The sequence below is a fragment of the Filicampus tigris genome, chromosome 16 (assembly GCF_054856515.1).
Source record: "Filicampus tigris isolate MCC_2025a chromosome 16, RoL_Ftig_1.0, whole genome shotgun sequence".
NCBI lineage: Eukaryota > Metazoa > Chordata > Actinopteri > Syngnathiformes > Syngnathidae > Filicampus > Filicampus tigris.
In genome coordinates this window covers 3,278,942-3,294,301 of record NC_141232.1, presented here as the reverse complement: position 1 = coordinate 3,294,301, position 15,360 = coordinate 3,278,942, and the positions used below count along the sequence as shown (strand labels likewise).

At 46.8% G+C, this 15,360-nt stretch overlaps 1 protein-coding gene across 2 annotated transcripts in view; it reads left to right on the top strand.

The window, feature by feature from the left end:
• Window positions 1–15,360, top strand: part of LOC147134099 (RNA binding protein fox-1 homolog 3-like) — a 246,791-nt gene that overhangs the window by 32,752 nt on the left and 198,679 nt on the right. For both annotated transcript variants that reach the window (XM_086054990.1, XM_086054988.1), the window contains one exon: window positions 2,744–2,811. The gene's annotated coding sequence lies outside the window, so the exon portion shown is untranslated. The remainder of the gene's footprint in view (window positions 1–2,743; window positions 2,812–15,360) is intronic.

The window sequence follows — 15,360 nt, the reverse complement described above, 5'->3', positions numbered from 1 at the left end:
AATGATACCATTTAAGACAAATGACAACTTCTGTGTTTGTTAGCGTTTGCCGGCTCCAAGCTGTCGAGAAGCGCCGCAGATTTTGGGCTCTAGCGCTGGCACTGGTGTGAAAGGGGTCAGTGGCTTGGTGTGATCGTCCTCTGTCTCTTGAGAACATCTTTGGCGCTGGTCTGATCAGTGTCCCCGACCTGGGTGGAGGGTGGCTGATTGCTCACACGCTCTGAAAACTAATTGAAATGAGCTAAATGAGTACAAAACTCAAAATGAAATAAAAAAGCAACTATATTGGATATTCCTAAACTATTGCGAACCCTTGTGAGTGGTAATGAGTTTGGCGCGCAAGTAGACAAACGCTAAAATAGCTTATTGCTGCTCTTCACACCGTGGCCTTTCACCCCGGCAATGAAAGTGTTGTTGTTTGATGTGCGTCGCCACGGCAACGGCCATTAAACACCACGTTGTTTGTGCGTAAAAGTGTTGCCTGGGGGCTTCGGCAACAGGAATAGATCTTGGGTTGCATTTTTTATTTTAATGGAGGTTATTTTTTTTCATTTGACTCCTTTCTCCTTTTTATTTGTAACATTTTATGGCAGCAAATGTTGTTGTTGTGCACCTGTAAATCGTCAGTCCATCACATCAGCTCTGATAACTTTCTTCTTTATGAGTACGTTTAACCACTTAACTCTTTTTGTGTTGTGCTGAACCATTTGCACAATTACAGTGTTTAAGATGTGATATTTTTAGAAGAATATCGGCGAGGAAAAAGTCCTGGAGCCATGCCTGGTGGGTATAATTGAGAAATGTATCAGATGCAACTGACGTCTGGACGCTCATGTCGTGCGCATCTGACTGAAATCGAAACGCGATGCATCCCCGCCCTGCAGTGTGAACGTAACCTCGAAAGGACAGGAGATTTGTAGCGTTCCTTTTTTGTGTCATACTTGCTAACGGACGAACGAACGGCTGTTGGGAAGTTCAAATTGCGATTACAATTACGATTCTCGTCTCCCGGCGCACTCCTGTTGCTCAGCGGAGACTTCATTCATGTTCCCCTCTCTCATCCACAACTTCACACAACAAGTGGGAGTAAAACTCTGGTCAAATGGAATGTAACATGAAAATGATTCACTTCATGTCTGCTAGTGACAAAGTTGATCAGTCACTTTCTCTTTTTTTAAAAATGGTGGTCAGAAATGTTGCTTCATAAGTCAGGCTTGATGATGATCTCGTCTAGTTGAGGTGGCTTTTATTTATTTATCGAGCTTGTTTATCTATTTACATTTGCTCTCTTGCTAATTACGGGTGGCATTCGATATGCTAATGAAGCTGAGAGAATGGCTAATACACACACACACACACACACACACACACACACACACACACACGAAAGCCTGACTTTTGTTGACATTTTTCCATCATCAACCTTCATCCTGCATTTGTTGTCTTCGTGCAAACGCAACACACACACACACACACATGGTTGCACACATCTTGGCCTGTTCAAAGTGCTCATTTGCATAAAAGGCCCGCCTACAAGATGAGGCGCAAACAATATGCTAATCACGCCGTGTTCCATTAGCGCCCCGGTTGTCATAGAAGCCAGCAAAGTGGTCTTCACCGCACACCTGAGCAGGTGACAAAGTAGGAAAACCAAGGACACTGTTTAAAAAAAAAAAAAAAAAACGTCGAGGTGAAAGCATCGTGTGAAACGAGACAAAGGACTAAGGGAGACTAAGAACAGTGTGAAAAGGGAGCACCGCAGCAAAGTGGAGCTTCTGGATTGTAATGCAAGCACATCCAGAGGCCGAGCTAACGTTAGCACTAGCATCACTCAAAGAGTTGTTGTTTTGTTGCAAATTTTATTTACAAGGAGACTAAGGGCAGGGTGAAAAGGGGAACACCGCAGCAATGTGGAGGATGCGGAGTATAATAATGTAAACAAAATAAATCTACCTTTATCAATCACCAGATACATTTCCGGTTTACCCTCATGCTATTTAGTGTGTGGGAGTGCGCATGTATACCTGTGCAATATTTTGTGCGCGCGTGTACACTTAGTTTGTGTGTGTTTCCGGTCCATCAGCAGCACTCAGTAAATTGAGCGTTTACATACATTTCCTGTTTGTCCTCCTGCTCTCTGTCACGTTTGCGTGTCGCCATGTGCGCTTGTGCGTGTAACCCCGCCGCCCTCTCCCCGTGTACCTGCTCATGTTGAGGTCGTTGAGTCGCACTCAGGATGCGTTTTACGAGGCGTCTGCGCCATGTTTGCACTCAACCTCTGTGGCTCTCTCGCGCGCACGCACGCGGTTATTGACCATCTTTACAAGCTAAAGTGGAGTGTGTGTTGTTGCTTAGCTTGAAGAGGGCGCTTGTAATGCTCCAATGTGACCTTGAGGAAAAACCTCGCAGCAACGAATAATGAATGAAAATCAGGATTGTGGTCATATTGGAAAAGGAAACGTATCGATTTTCATTTTACACATCCAATTGTCACGTTGCTGCTATTGCTGTGAACACGATTGATTTGAATCGCCATTTTACTACAGACTTGAAGTAACTGAGGTAAAACATCGGTCGATGCCATTGGTTGGTTGAAGTTCTCATGCCAGCCACGATGCTCTTATGCGATTGTGTATTTGTTGCTACAATCAGTCCCAAAGTTGAAGATTTGCCTACGTTTTTCCGCAGTGCCAGTTTCTTATGAATTAATGCCGCCGTTTGGTCTTCTGCTTGTGGTTCACAGACGGATCGGCCCTGGACTTCCTGCTCCCTGTGCTGACCCGCGCCTTTGAACGGAGGACCTTGACACAGGTAGGGCATCACATCGAGTGGTAGAACAAGCAGTGATGATGCTGACGATGATGATGTTGATGACGGTGGTGATGATCATGCCAGTGACAATAGCAACGACGGTGACCACCACAACAACACTGTTTAAGATGATGACGATGACAGGGATGATTATCAAAAAGATGACGACGCACAATGACAACTAAGGTGATGACGAGCGAGACAGTGGCGATAAAGATGCTGGTGATGATGACAACAATAACGACGGTAAAGACGATGAAAATGACGACGATGGCGGAGGCGAAAGATGACGATGACACTGATAGTGATTATGGCAATTACAGAAAACAAGACGAGTAGAATGACAATGAAGTTATGTCCATAATGGTGATCATGGCAATTATAAAGACGATAACGGTAATTATGCCAATGATGACGACATTGACTGAGAACGATGGCAATCACGGAGGCGATGACGAGGACGACGATGAGGACGGTAAAGATGATGATGATAACACAGACTATGACGATGATAAGGACAATGACGATTGTGGAAATGACGCTCACAATGACGATGACTAATGGTGATAACGTTGGAAGCAAAGCCAACAATGAAAATGACGGAAACGATGATGATGACAAGAACAGGGATGATCATGCCGATGCTGGTTGTGATATAATGCTGATCATGATGATGCAAACCATGACCATAATGATCATCACAATGACGATTTTGTTCTCAATGACGACAATGCTGATTATGACAATGCCGACTGTGACGATAACTATGACCCAATTTGGGACTTGAGTGCATCTTGAGGAGGAAACGGTTCCTGTGTTGTGATGACTCAGCGCTTGAGAAACATAAGGTTTTCTCTGGGGTAGCCCCTAAAGAAAGTAGGGCATCAAATCTTTTCATTCAACCCTCCCTGGCACTGCCTTGTTCTGATTGGACGAGAGTCTCGAGTTGGAGGATTTGCGGGGCGCACCCCCAACAAGCGGGAGACGTTCCCAGAGAAGATGAAGGACCAGGTTCTCTGCAGGAGGCGGGCCTGAGGGGATTACACGGATCAATGTGGAGGGAGAGCGAGGGAGCGCAGCCGACAGGTGTGCTCGGCCAATCCCGGCGCAGAGCCAGACGGGATAACATTCCCTCTCGGCAATTAAGCCCCGGAGGTGTTGGAGTGCTTTCGCAGGAGAGCTCGTTAGAGGATCCCGTCACTTTTTTTCCCTCCTAATCGCACGGCTTCTCTTTTTCTTTTTTTTCTTTTTTTTTTTCCCCTCGTCTCGACACTTGCTTGCCCTACAAAAATCTTCCACTTAAATTCAGTCCATACACAATGCTAATGCTAATGCTAATCCATGTCACAGACAGCTGCCATGTTCTGATTAGGTGTTCCCTGGATTCTCTCACATTGTGGTTCAGTGTGTGGCTGCAGGCACTAATTAGCAGAGCTGGGCATTTTACGAAAAATTGAGCATCCGTTATTCGTCATCAATCTGCAGCGTGGGTAGCCTTCCGTCCTCAGTCATTCGCCTTTTTTTGGTGGGCGGGGTGGTGGGGAGGAAATAGTACCCGCCTATAATTACTTGAGGTAAAGCTGCAGTTCTACAGTTGCAAGAAATGTTCTTTTGTAATTGTAGCTCCTGAAACCAAACCTATGCCTCATCGTGGCACCAATTTCCGCCCTTTTTAATGTAGACAACAATGCCTGCCCAGATTAATTACCCATGGAACTACATTTTCACACCGGTTTCCCGCCTTTCAAACACCCGGTAGTCCTTCAAAAGTTCCATCGGTGGAAATGCACAATAAGCTTTTTTGGTTCTGTGGATGTCGGTGCTATTCGTCATCCGTCGTGAAGTTGCCGCTCGGTAACTTTGTCCTCGTCCTCACTGTTGTGTCTCGGCCTCCCAGCACCCTGAGGACCTCCGTGTCTTCAGTTCCGGGTCGGTTACCGGCAGTTCTATAAACAAACACATTCACACACGTACAGACACACAAGCATCAACGCGCGTGCCCAAGGTGGCCGGGTGGCTTGCTGGTCCAGGACAAATTGGAAGCAAGCGGCTCATTTACTCGCAGACTCTGCAAACAAGTGCAAAGACTCCCCAAGGGCGTTCCCGCATAAATAATGACTCCGGGAGACACTTCCATTTGTGACGCTCGCTGGTCGCACACACATGGGTCAGCTGGGCCGCCCCTTTGGGGGATCTTGAGGGTCGGCAGTAAACAACAATGTGGAGAATTAAAGTAGCTCAGTCTGTAAGGACGCCAACTTTGGACGGAAAGACGTCTCTGTCATTCTACAGTGGGAGAAGGTTAGGGGTGTCGTATTAGGGTTGGGGTGTAGGCTATGATTATGCTAAGGGTTCTTGGGGGGAGTTTAGGCCTTGGGTTTAGTTTGGCGAGTTATTTTTAGGTTCAGATGCTTAGATTTCAGGTTAAGACTAGTGGGGTTATGGTTCGGGTTAAAATTGAGGGGCTATGGTTCAGTCTTGGTTTTAAAATTGACGTTACGGAGAGTAGGCTCTGGGTTGGGATTAAGAAGGCAATGGTTTGGGTTGGAGGTGTTGGGATAACTGGTTAAAGGAGTTAAGATTTGAATTAGAATAGGTTTGGATTATTTTAAACAGGTTGGGATTTGGGATATGATTAGGGTTCCGTTTTAAGGTTTCCCCAAAAGTTTATTCCTTGTTTGAAGGGTTGTCGTCATATCAGCCGTCAGTGGCCTTTGGTCAGTAAACCTCAGTCTGTTTTCTACTGGTGTCTGCCGCATCTTTTGTCAGCGTCAAAAATGACGATTTTGTCAAGTTTGGATTGACTTGTTCCAATCATCTTGAGGCTGCTTTCGTACTTGTTACTATTTCTTCTTCTTGTTTAGCCAGAGACGAGATAAAGACGGCGATCAAGTCGCAAGAGCGCGTCCTGTCGGCGTTCCCGCCGGGAAATGATTGTCGCCACGCCTCACGACAATCACAGCCACCGTAATCACACTTTTCGGTGTTTTTTTTTTTTTTTTTTCCTTCTATCCGCGCTGACCTGAAATTGTGGCGTGTCACATTGTGTTTGGCACGCCGGATTTAGATATGCTAAGCATCCGCATCCAGGAGAAGAAGGTGCACTCCGGAATGAGGAGGCGGGAAATGTGCCGCTTCGGGAGGGAGGGGGGTACGGTTGTTGAAATGGCGAGCTCCTCTCCAAGTGGGAACAGATGGCGGGAAAGTAAGAGCGGAGCTTTGCTGCTTTTTTTTTTTTTTTTTTTTTTTTTAACTTCAAATGTTATCGTGCAGGATGCACACCACGCTTAAGCTAATGAGCAGGGGGGTGCGGCGTTGCGGGGAGGTTGCCGGGGGGGGGGGGGGGGGGGGGGGGATGGGGGTGCGCTTTGTCTTCCTCTGTAGTTCTTCCGTTCTCTCCCACCGGCACTTTTTCCCGCAAGCCCACGCTCGCAGCGGAAGCCTGGAAGCCTCGCCGTTATGTAAGCACACACGACCGACACACAAAGCGAAGCAAAGCAAAGCCGTCCGCAACATAGCAAGTCAAACACGGCCGCCCGGGGGAGCTAAATTTAGCACAAGTGTTTGGGTCACAAATCCCATAATTGTCCCGCTCGGGGAGATTTCATTTGCACTTCAAGGAAAGTCGGGACTGCAGCAATTGCGGCACAGCTACAGCCACAATCTGTTGTCCCTGAATCTGGTTTTATTTGCCTTTTCATCTTGTTGAATATTTTGCCCATCAATCACATCCCCGATATCTTTTCCTGCAAACTTCTGCCGTCATCTACAGCCAGTTTTTTTGTTGTTGTTTGTCATTGTACTCTTTCTAAAGCAGCCTAGCGTTACATGTGCTTTGTACATCTGCCTCACAACTTTGTGATTCTGGGTTTAAATCTTAGCTTCCGCCTTTCTGAATTGAATTTGCCTTTCCCACCGCCCCAAAAGTACTTAGTCTTATTGTTTATTGAAGATTTTAAATCTGTAGATTTTTTTTCTTTTTTTTTCTTTTTGTCTCTATATTTAGCTGACGACTAGTCCAAGATTCACCCCAAGTTCAGTTTCTATAGGCTTGGCAGTCCCTCTCACCGTAACGAGAACAAGCACAATAGTAAAAGGAGAGATGATTCTTTCAAGGTATCCTAGTGGGTGGCTGATGAGCACATCGGCCTCATAGTTTTGAGGTACGGGCTTCGATGCTGGAGTTCCCTGTGTGGAGTTTGCGCGGTTACAGTTGTACCCGGAGAAAACTCATGCAAGTGTGGAAGGGGCATGCTTTCCATGTACTCCGGCTTCCAACCCATTCCCAAAAAGCATCCATGTCACTCAAGACAAGTCGCGTAAAGGGGAGCAGGGTTATTTTAAGACGGGGTTGGTTTTTGTGTGTGGGTAGCTTTAAGGTGAGGGGGATTTGGGTAATGGGGTTTAGAGGTTTGGTTTGGGTTAGTGTGTAGGATTTGCCGTTTTCCTTTACACTAAGTATCGATGGGTGCTGGCCGCTTTCACAGGCCTTGAACGAGACTCCCGTCCACAGTTGTCTCCAGGCTGATAAACAAACTCTTCCTATCTTTGCTCCATTTTCTCTTTGGAATTGTTATTTTTAGACCAGTGACGCCATCGCTCGTCTGGCTGCCTAATGAACTTCTTTTTTTTGTTTTTTTTTTTTTCATCCAAATAATTAAGAAACGTCTTCAAAGCGCCTCATGGTAATCCGAGGGAGGCCGGGATGAAAAGAGTTTTTGGACCGGCGCAGACGCGGAGATTGTTTGTGAGCGGATGAACCCCGCCGATACTGTCGGTGACACGCGGATGACCCGGAAGGTTCCGCTCGGTTTGCCGCGTGCGGAAAGGTTCATAATGAGCCGCTGAACTCGGCGTGCTTCCCCGGTTGCGTCAGCTCCGAGTGGGTTTTCCCTCCAATCTGCCTTGCTCATTCCGGTTACGCAACGCCACCGCCGTGTCACTCCGATGTTCCCACAGGAGCGTGACGCCGCCGCGTTGGCCCGACGTCGACCGCCACCGCTCCACGTTTTTACCGCTCTGGCTGCTGTTTTTTTTTTTTTTTTGTACCCCTGCCGCGGATTTCCATGTCAGACGAGCTGATTTCTGCAGCGTGACGGCGACCCCCTCGAGTGGGGCGGCCCCCGCGTGTCAGAATGTGCCGTTGCAGGCCAGCCTTTCGCACACAGCATGTGTTCCATCGTGGACTGCTTTCCAAAAGCTCTTCTCCATCAGTCACTACAGTGTGTACCCGTTCAAAATAGAAAATATCTATTCAAAAGTGTTTTTCCTTCATTTGTGCATCAGTCACTACAATGGGCAACTCTTCAAAATTATTTTTCTTCCAGGAGTAAGTCAAAGTTATACATGGATACGAGCTATACATGGATATGGTCTCAGTTCCTCTGTACAGCACTTAGTCATTCTTCACAGAGGATAAAGAATATTTATGTTTGAATATTGTTAAAACATCCGTCTGTTGCTTCAAAGTTTGTTCATAAGCACCACATAGATGTTATTCATTAGCCCGTGTACTGCAATTCCCATTATGTGTTAGCATTAAGCTAGCGGAGGTGATGTGTTTGTTTTAAATACACAACGTGTAATTCTCCTTAATACGTAGTTTGACACAACATTTTGTCTGGGAGTGGCAATAAACAGCTTGAAGCCTGTTTTTTTGATGAATTTTTTACTGTATGCCCTGCTACCATATAACTGTATTGTAAAATGGATCTAAAAAACAAAAATCTGCCCGCAAATGTAAAAAGGCACAAAAAAATGATCACTTGAAAATCTGTGATATAGCCGGTGCACAAATGAACTGTGAGTGAGGATTAATGTACACAGCCCCCATCTTGTCTTTATTATTATTATTATGCATGTTTTTCCAAGTATTTCCGTTCAGGTGAGCATATATTTTATACCGTGAGGGCGCTTCACCCCCAGCCTAGAGGGGGTGTGGCCCCCGCGTGCCGGTATGTGCTGTTGTAGGATCTTCCTGATGAAGTCGTTAAGAAGTCGTTAAGAAGCCATTAAGAGCCATTAAGTCGGCGAGGTGGCGCCTGGTGTTCGGCGCGCGCCGGGCGTCAGGAAAACTTGTTAATCACACAGTTTATTCGCTCCCCCGGCGTGCGACTGTAAATATCGGCGTCGTGTTGTTGTTGTTGACTGTGCATGCTAATGAATGTCGGTATTAGCTTCACGTCTCCAGAGGGAGGGGCTAATGCTAATACCCGATCGCCTTTAGCTGGGTGGGGGAATGACGACCATTCATCCTGCGCGAGGTGGAGGAAAGGCTCATTTCGCACGTTTCTCATCTGGCGTCAACCACAGCTTGGCTGCGGTTGACTTCAGTCACGACAACGGGCATCTACTCGGGAGCTCTTTGTTTCTATCAAGTTGTGCGTCTGTCACGACAGTGGATTTCACTTGGAAAAAGTTGTGACTCTGTCACTAGTACAGTTCTTTGGTCATCCGGTGCACCGCCACCCAGCGGTGGGCCCGTCGTCCTGATTGGGGTGTGTAGCCCCTGGGGTGTTTGCTAATCTGTGTGTTTTTCCACGTGATGGTCGTCATCCACATTGAGGAGCTCTTATCGGAAGTCATTAGGCTTCCCTCCATGCGGCCGGCCCGGCTAATTATCTCCTCACGCTCAAGCAAAGCCTGCCGCGCTGCCGATTAGCTCGTTCCTGGAAAGCCTCTTAAACGCAGAGTTTTACACACAGATTCTCGATGAAAGACGTACCCCGTTGAACTGATATTTCTTTCGCGCGGAACCCGGCAAAATGGGACATTTCTGCCTGCGTGTGAACCATTAAATCAGTTCTCTACCTCCACATTTCGGTATTGTTCTTGAATAACAGAAATACTTCCAAAGGTTGCCAGTCACTACTGAAGATAGTAAAACGCACTGCAACCAGTTCTACACGATGACATTTCCCGTTATAGTACCTTAAACACAGGACAGGATCACGGGGACAAGAGCGGCGTGAAAGGGGCTGAAGTGGCTGGACTGATTTCAACTTAAATCAAGTGGGAAAAAAAAACCAAGCATAAAAATGCGCAGCTGTCTTCGGCGAAGCGTCTCGCAACATCACGACGCATTTGAATATGGAGATTGCAGCTGCAGATTCGCTCGTAAACGAGCGTTTGCCTTGGCAAGCGCGCCGGCGCCGTATCCCACCTGCTCCCGACGCCGTTTCGCAAACAAACAAAACCGCATGCAAGGGGACCGCGCGCACCTGCTCGCTAAAACGTCCAGACAGCAGTTGGCCAGCTTCGTCTCCCTTCCCCCGTTATACTAATTGCCGTACGCCCACACCGGCACGGTCGCGCCGAGTCACTCGCACTCCTTCGCCACCGTCGACCGCAACGTAAACACGACGACTTGATTGACTGGCGACCAGTCCAGGGTGTCTCCTGCTTTTCCCACCGTCGGTCCTTGAGTGCAATCGAAGGCAACCGGCGCATTGAAATGAGAATCCTGTCGCCGTGGTCCAGCTGGGCAGGAAAGGACCAGTCGCCGCTGCCGGTCCTCCCTTCCCCGCGGCTGCGAGGGCCGCCGCCCGCTTGGCACCGGCGCCGCCTTGGCCGCGGCCGGGCCCGATTCGTCCAAGAAGGCTGTCTTTTCCGGCCGGCCTGCTCACCCGCATGTCGAAGGCGTGCTTGGCAAGGAGGCCGAATAACAGGCGGCAGTGGCCTGTCTTTTTTTTTTCCCCGCTCCGTCATGATGTTTTTCTCACCATCGGAGGATACAGAACAGCAGCATTTACTCACCTTCCACAAAAAGAACACCCTAGGGATGGTTTCCATTTTCCCAAAACATCTTGTTTCGGTTCCTATATTTTGTTTTTGGACGGCTGCAGTGAGCATATGCACAATCTCTCCTCATGCCAAGAGCTTCTTGGGAGTCTTTTCTCACATTTTGTCTCAGCAATTCATTGCACGTGTCGCATATTTCCAGACATTTCCTGTGTGGCATCCTGGGAATGTTTGAATGTTTGGTGTGGATTATTTTTAATGTCACCTTGAAATCAGATGTCATAAAAGTGTTTTTGTTCTGATCTGTATGAAACATTCTAGGTGGCATCTTAAGATGGTCTAGTACCTGGCTGAAGGGTTTGAAAATTGCTTTTGATGTCACCCTGAACTCGAACATAATGACAGTCACAAAGGGCTTTTGTCTGATCTGGCACACTGGATATTTATGAACCCTCTGCGGTGGCATCTCGGGATGGTCTAGTATCTGGCGGAAGTTGAATATTTGCGTGACGGCGTGCGTTATTTGGCAGTGACCAAAAAGCTTTTATGCAACATCAGATTTTTATGACACTTCCCCGGGTGGCATCCTGGAATTGTCCGGTGCCTGAAAGAAGTGGAATGTTTGAGTGATACTTTGGATCATTTTTAATGTCGATCTGAAGTCAGATGTAATGACAGTCACAAAGGGCTTTTTGTTCTGATGCGCTCTATCATATCTTTATGAAATTTCCTTAGTGGCATCCTGGGATGGTCTAGTGCCTGGCAGAAGTGGAACGTTTGAGTTATAACGGGGATTATTCTTAATGTCACTCAGAAAACAGAGGTAATGACAGTCACCAAAGGGATTTAAATTTGATGCTACCTCAGACACTTCGTGGGTGTCATGCTGGGATTACCCGTACCAACTCTGAAGTTACATTTAACGATAGTCATATCATACAGCTCGCTTGGGCCTACGTCTTGAGAAAGAACTTGTATGACTTGGCGCCCAAGGCATCATGCGTTTGGTTGCTCGGCACGCATAACTCGCCCACTTCCAGTTCGGCGGCGAAAAACAAAAACCTTCATGTGAAAAGCTTGCAATTAATCACAGCCAGGGCGATTTCACGTCCTTTATGATTATTAATGGCTGTTTAGCGCGCAGCGGGGTCGCCGCACCCCGCTAAAATATTTACGCCGTAAACAGCGTGAATGATGAGGGCAAAAAAAAAAAAAGGCGCCGGCGCTTTGTGTTCCAGAATGAGCCGAGTCGCGGCATGGAAATGAGGCGCCAGCCGTGGTCACGTGACGCCACCGATGATCAATCGCCGGCTCCTTGCGATGCGGGGAGCGGTCACCGATTCTTCTGATCATGTCCGCTTCCTGTTACGCCGTTACCGTGGCAACCCAGCCTCTCGTTTTTGCCTAACTGCGATGGCCCAGTGTGACGGCGAACGTTTGTGCTTTTATTTCGCTTCCATGGCATTAATCCTGTTTAGCTCCATGTGAGCGTGATGCTATTACTATTATTTCATGATTTTATGTCGATGCATTAGCCTTTTTGCCTCGAAAGCGCGGCGCTATTGTGCTAAATTGCACCGTGACAAAAAGTGCGTGCCGACTTGACGGCATTAATTCTAATAATCTTTGTTTCCATGACGACGTGTGCACCCCACCACTGCAAGTTATGTCATTGTTGATGTTAATTGCTCGATTACGCAATTCTTCACCAATTGCGGGACATTATTGATCCGACACGTTTATTTCCATTACTCTTAAGTGTCTTTGTAAGTGACATGGAATTATCGTCACGTTGATTATCGGAATTATGATTATGTGTGGCTAGTAATAAGAAAGATTGCCCGCAGGAATTTATCCATTGATTTGCTGGCTTCAAGAGGTAATTTAATATATTCTCCAATACACTGCTTTGCTAATTATGGTATGTTTTGGGATGTGATTTTTCGACCTTTCATGTCTGGAAAATATGGATTGTGTGAAAATCTTCCAAATCTTCTGCGTCAAAGCACTTCAGTACAATAAAAGCGGCGAGTTGTAATGAAGATCTCGCTTTGTTGAATACGCCTTGTCGGCTGTTCAACACAACTTACGAAATGCTTCGGGTGAACCCACAATGAAAAAGAACAGCTGCGTCACACGTTTAAAATTTTTTTTTAATTTTTTTTTTTAAATGAAAACCAAGCGGGACATGATTCATACGAAAAAAAAAAATAAGTCCTACGAAAATAGCGCGTAGGAAAACGGAGTTTCCACCAAATCCTGAAAGTGAATCCCTGCCACTACATCGTGGCTAGAACCCAGGCAAAAGCATCCCACGTCTCTTGGTTTTAAATTGCCGTGTGAGTCCTTCCTCCTTTCCCGACAAACATGCTAAACGCGCTAAAAAGTGCCGAGGCGTGTGCTGTAATGATCTCCCGCGGTGCTCAGACAGATTGTGACTCGGCGTGTCAACGCCGACACGCTGCCAGCGTCGCGCTCCGACGCCACTGTCAGAGACGGCGAAGATTTTCGCTTACAACTTCATGTGTTGTTACAAGAACTCGATGTCTCATTAGAGGAATTCCACGTTTGAGGTTCACTTATTGAGCAGGCAATTGTCGGTGTCAGAGCTATTGATTTTGATAGACGTCCACCACCCAAATTAACTGATGTAGTTGCAACCAATTCAAACAAATTGTAAAAATGATTATTAGTTTTAACTCCATCACTGGCAGCCATTTTTAAAGCAGCGTTCCCGATATTCACGAGTACTTTCACTGATCTTTCAAGGCCCACAGAACATTGTGTTCATTGACAATGCAAGCACCGGACCTCCCAAAGAGAGTAAACTCATCTTTTTACTCGTAAATAAGTTTGCCTTTATTTTTTTCTGTACTTTAGTAATCAGCAGTAGAACATGAGGTGGTTTCACCAAAAACACCGGTTTCTGTTTTTGTCAAAAAAGATCTTTTAGTCATTACAGTGGTTTACAAAACCGGATTTCCCAGACAGGCTGGGTGAGAACCCCTTCCTCTCCTACCTGATGAAAAATGTACTACTAAAAAAAAAATCCAAAGTAAAAGAGTCCCGATTCGTTGGTACCAATATGTTGCTAAAGCAAAGTTCCCCCAATATAACCCATAAGTGAATTAAATTGGTGAAGGCCACGGTGAATTGGGTTACAAGCTTGGTCGTGGAACACATCCAATTCGAAAGTTAAAGTACCACTGTACTCTTCTCCTCGTAGTTTTCCACTGAAGCAACCGATCCAACTTTTCGACGACATGGTTTCTATGGCAACAAGGTGGCATACGTAGAAATAAATGGAGAAAAAGGGCCAAAGCCAACAAAGTGCAACACGGCCGTCTGTGTCAATAATCTTATTTATCTAAAAATCTTATTTGACCAGTGAGCCCGAGAACACAGCCGACCGCAAACCGTCTGTGTCTGACTTCGGGCCTCCTGAGACGGACCCTGCGCGGAATGCTACGGAACGGTAACGCGGCAACCGGTGGACATTTTGAGCAAAGTCCCCACACATGAAGATAAGAAGGAATCAGCCGTTTAACCGTGTGTGTGGTGTACCGTGAAAATCTCATCACAGAGCACCACACACATTTAAGATTCTCTTCCACCACTGATCTTGAACCAAAACCTCCAGGGCAGGAATCTCACATGATCAATCACGAAATGAAGAAGAACAGAAAGTCTCGCGTGTGCGCCCATGTTTCCCGAGTGTTACCGAAGAGGACTGGCGGCGGGGACACCGGAAAATGCCGTTGTCGTCAAGAAAATACTTTTATACACATTTTTTATACAAGAAATGACATTGGGTAGGAAGTATTTGAGATATGGCCACTTCCGTGTTAGTCAGTCTTTATTTGGCTACATTCTGTTCACGTCACAGTCCAGGGAGTCAGATGGTTCCGGAGAAGTCGGCTTCCAATCCCCTACACGCGTGAAGATTTTTGGTCATAAATATTGAACGCGTTTAATATTTAAGATTGTCGGCCTGACCTGTTTGAGGCCCCGTTATGGAGACAAATCCACTCTTGACACACCTCAGACAGAAGGATCATCTTATAGGACAATCTTATAGGATGGTCAGACATTGGACGTCCTTGGACGGACAAAAATGACCTGATTGTCTTTTCTTTTTTTTTTTTTGTGCCCGGGAAGGAAGGTGTTCAGATTTTGTCCGGCCACGGTCAGATTTTTATTCTATCCCGGTGAGGTTTTGCCCCGTCACAGTCGAAGTTTGGCCGGTCACCGCCGGGTGCGAATACGTAAGCGTTCCAAATCACTGAGTGTCTGTGACCCTCCAGCTTCCCAGAAATGTTGCTCGCGCTTGGGCAGTGGGAACAGGGGGGATCTTGATGAAATGACCAAACAACACGTCAGCCTTTCAAGTCAGAAGCCTTTCTTCCGGGGAAGAAGAAGAAGAAGAAAAGGGAGAAGAAGCTCGACAAGGAGCCGACCGTAAGCATGAGGGATGTCAGAAGGGTAGCGGGGAAAAAAAACAGCGGGGATGTGGTGATAAAAGGGAAAAAGATCAAGTGCGGATGAAAGAGATCAGCTTCTCGGTGGGACGGGAGCGCGAGAGGATACGAGGAAGGACGGCCCGTCAACAAAACAAATCTCAGTGTGGGCTCAATAAAAGATGGATGACACTTTGAACGACTCCGAGCGGAGTCGTAGCGCCTCTGCCGCTGCATCAAATCTCATTCTGAAATGAGGTCGTTTGCTTTTTTTTAACTCTTTCATCCACGACGGCGTGTTGGGAACGTGGCTTTTTAGGGCCCGGGCGGCGGGACGGGACATGCTAATCAG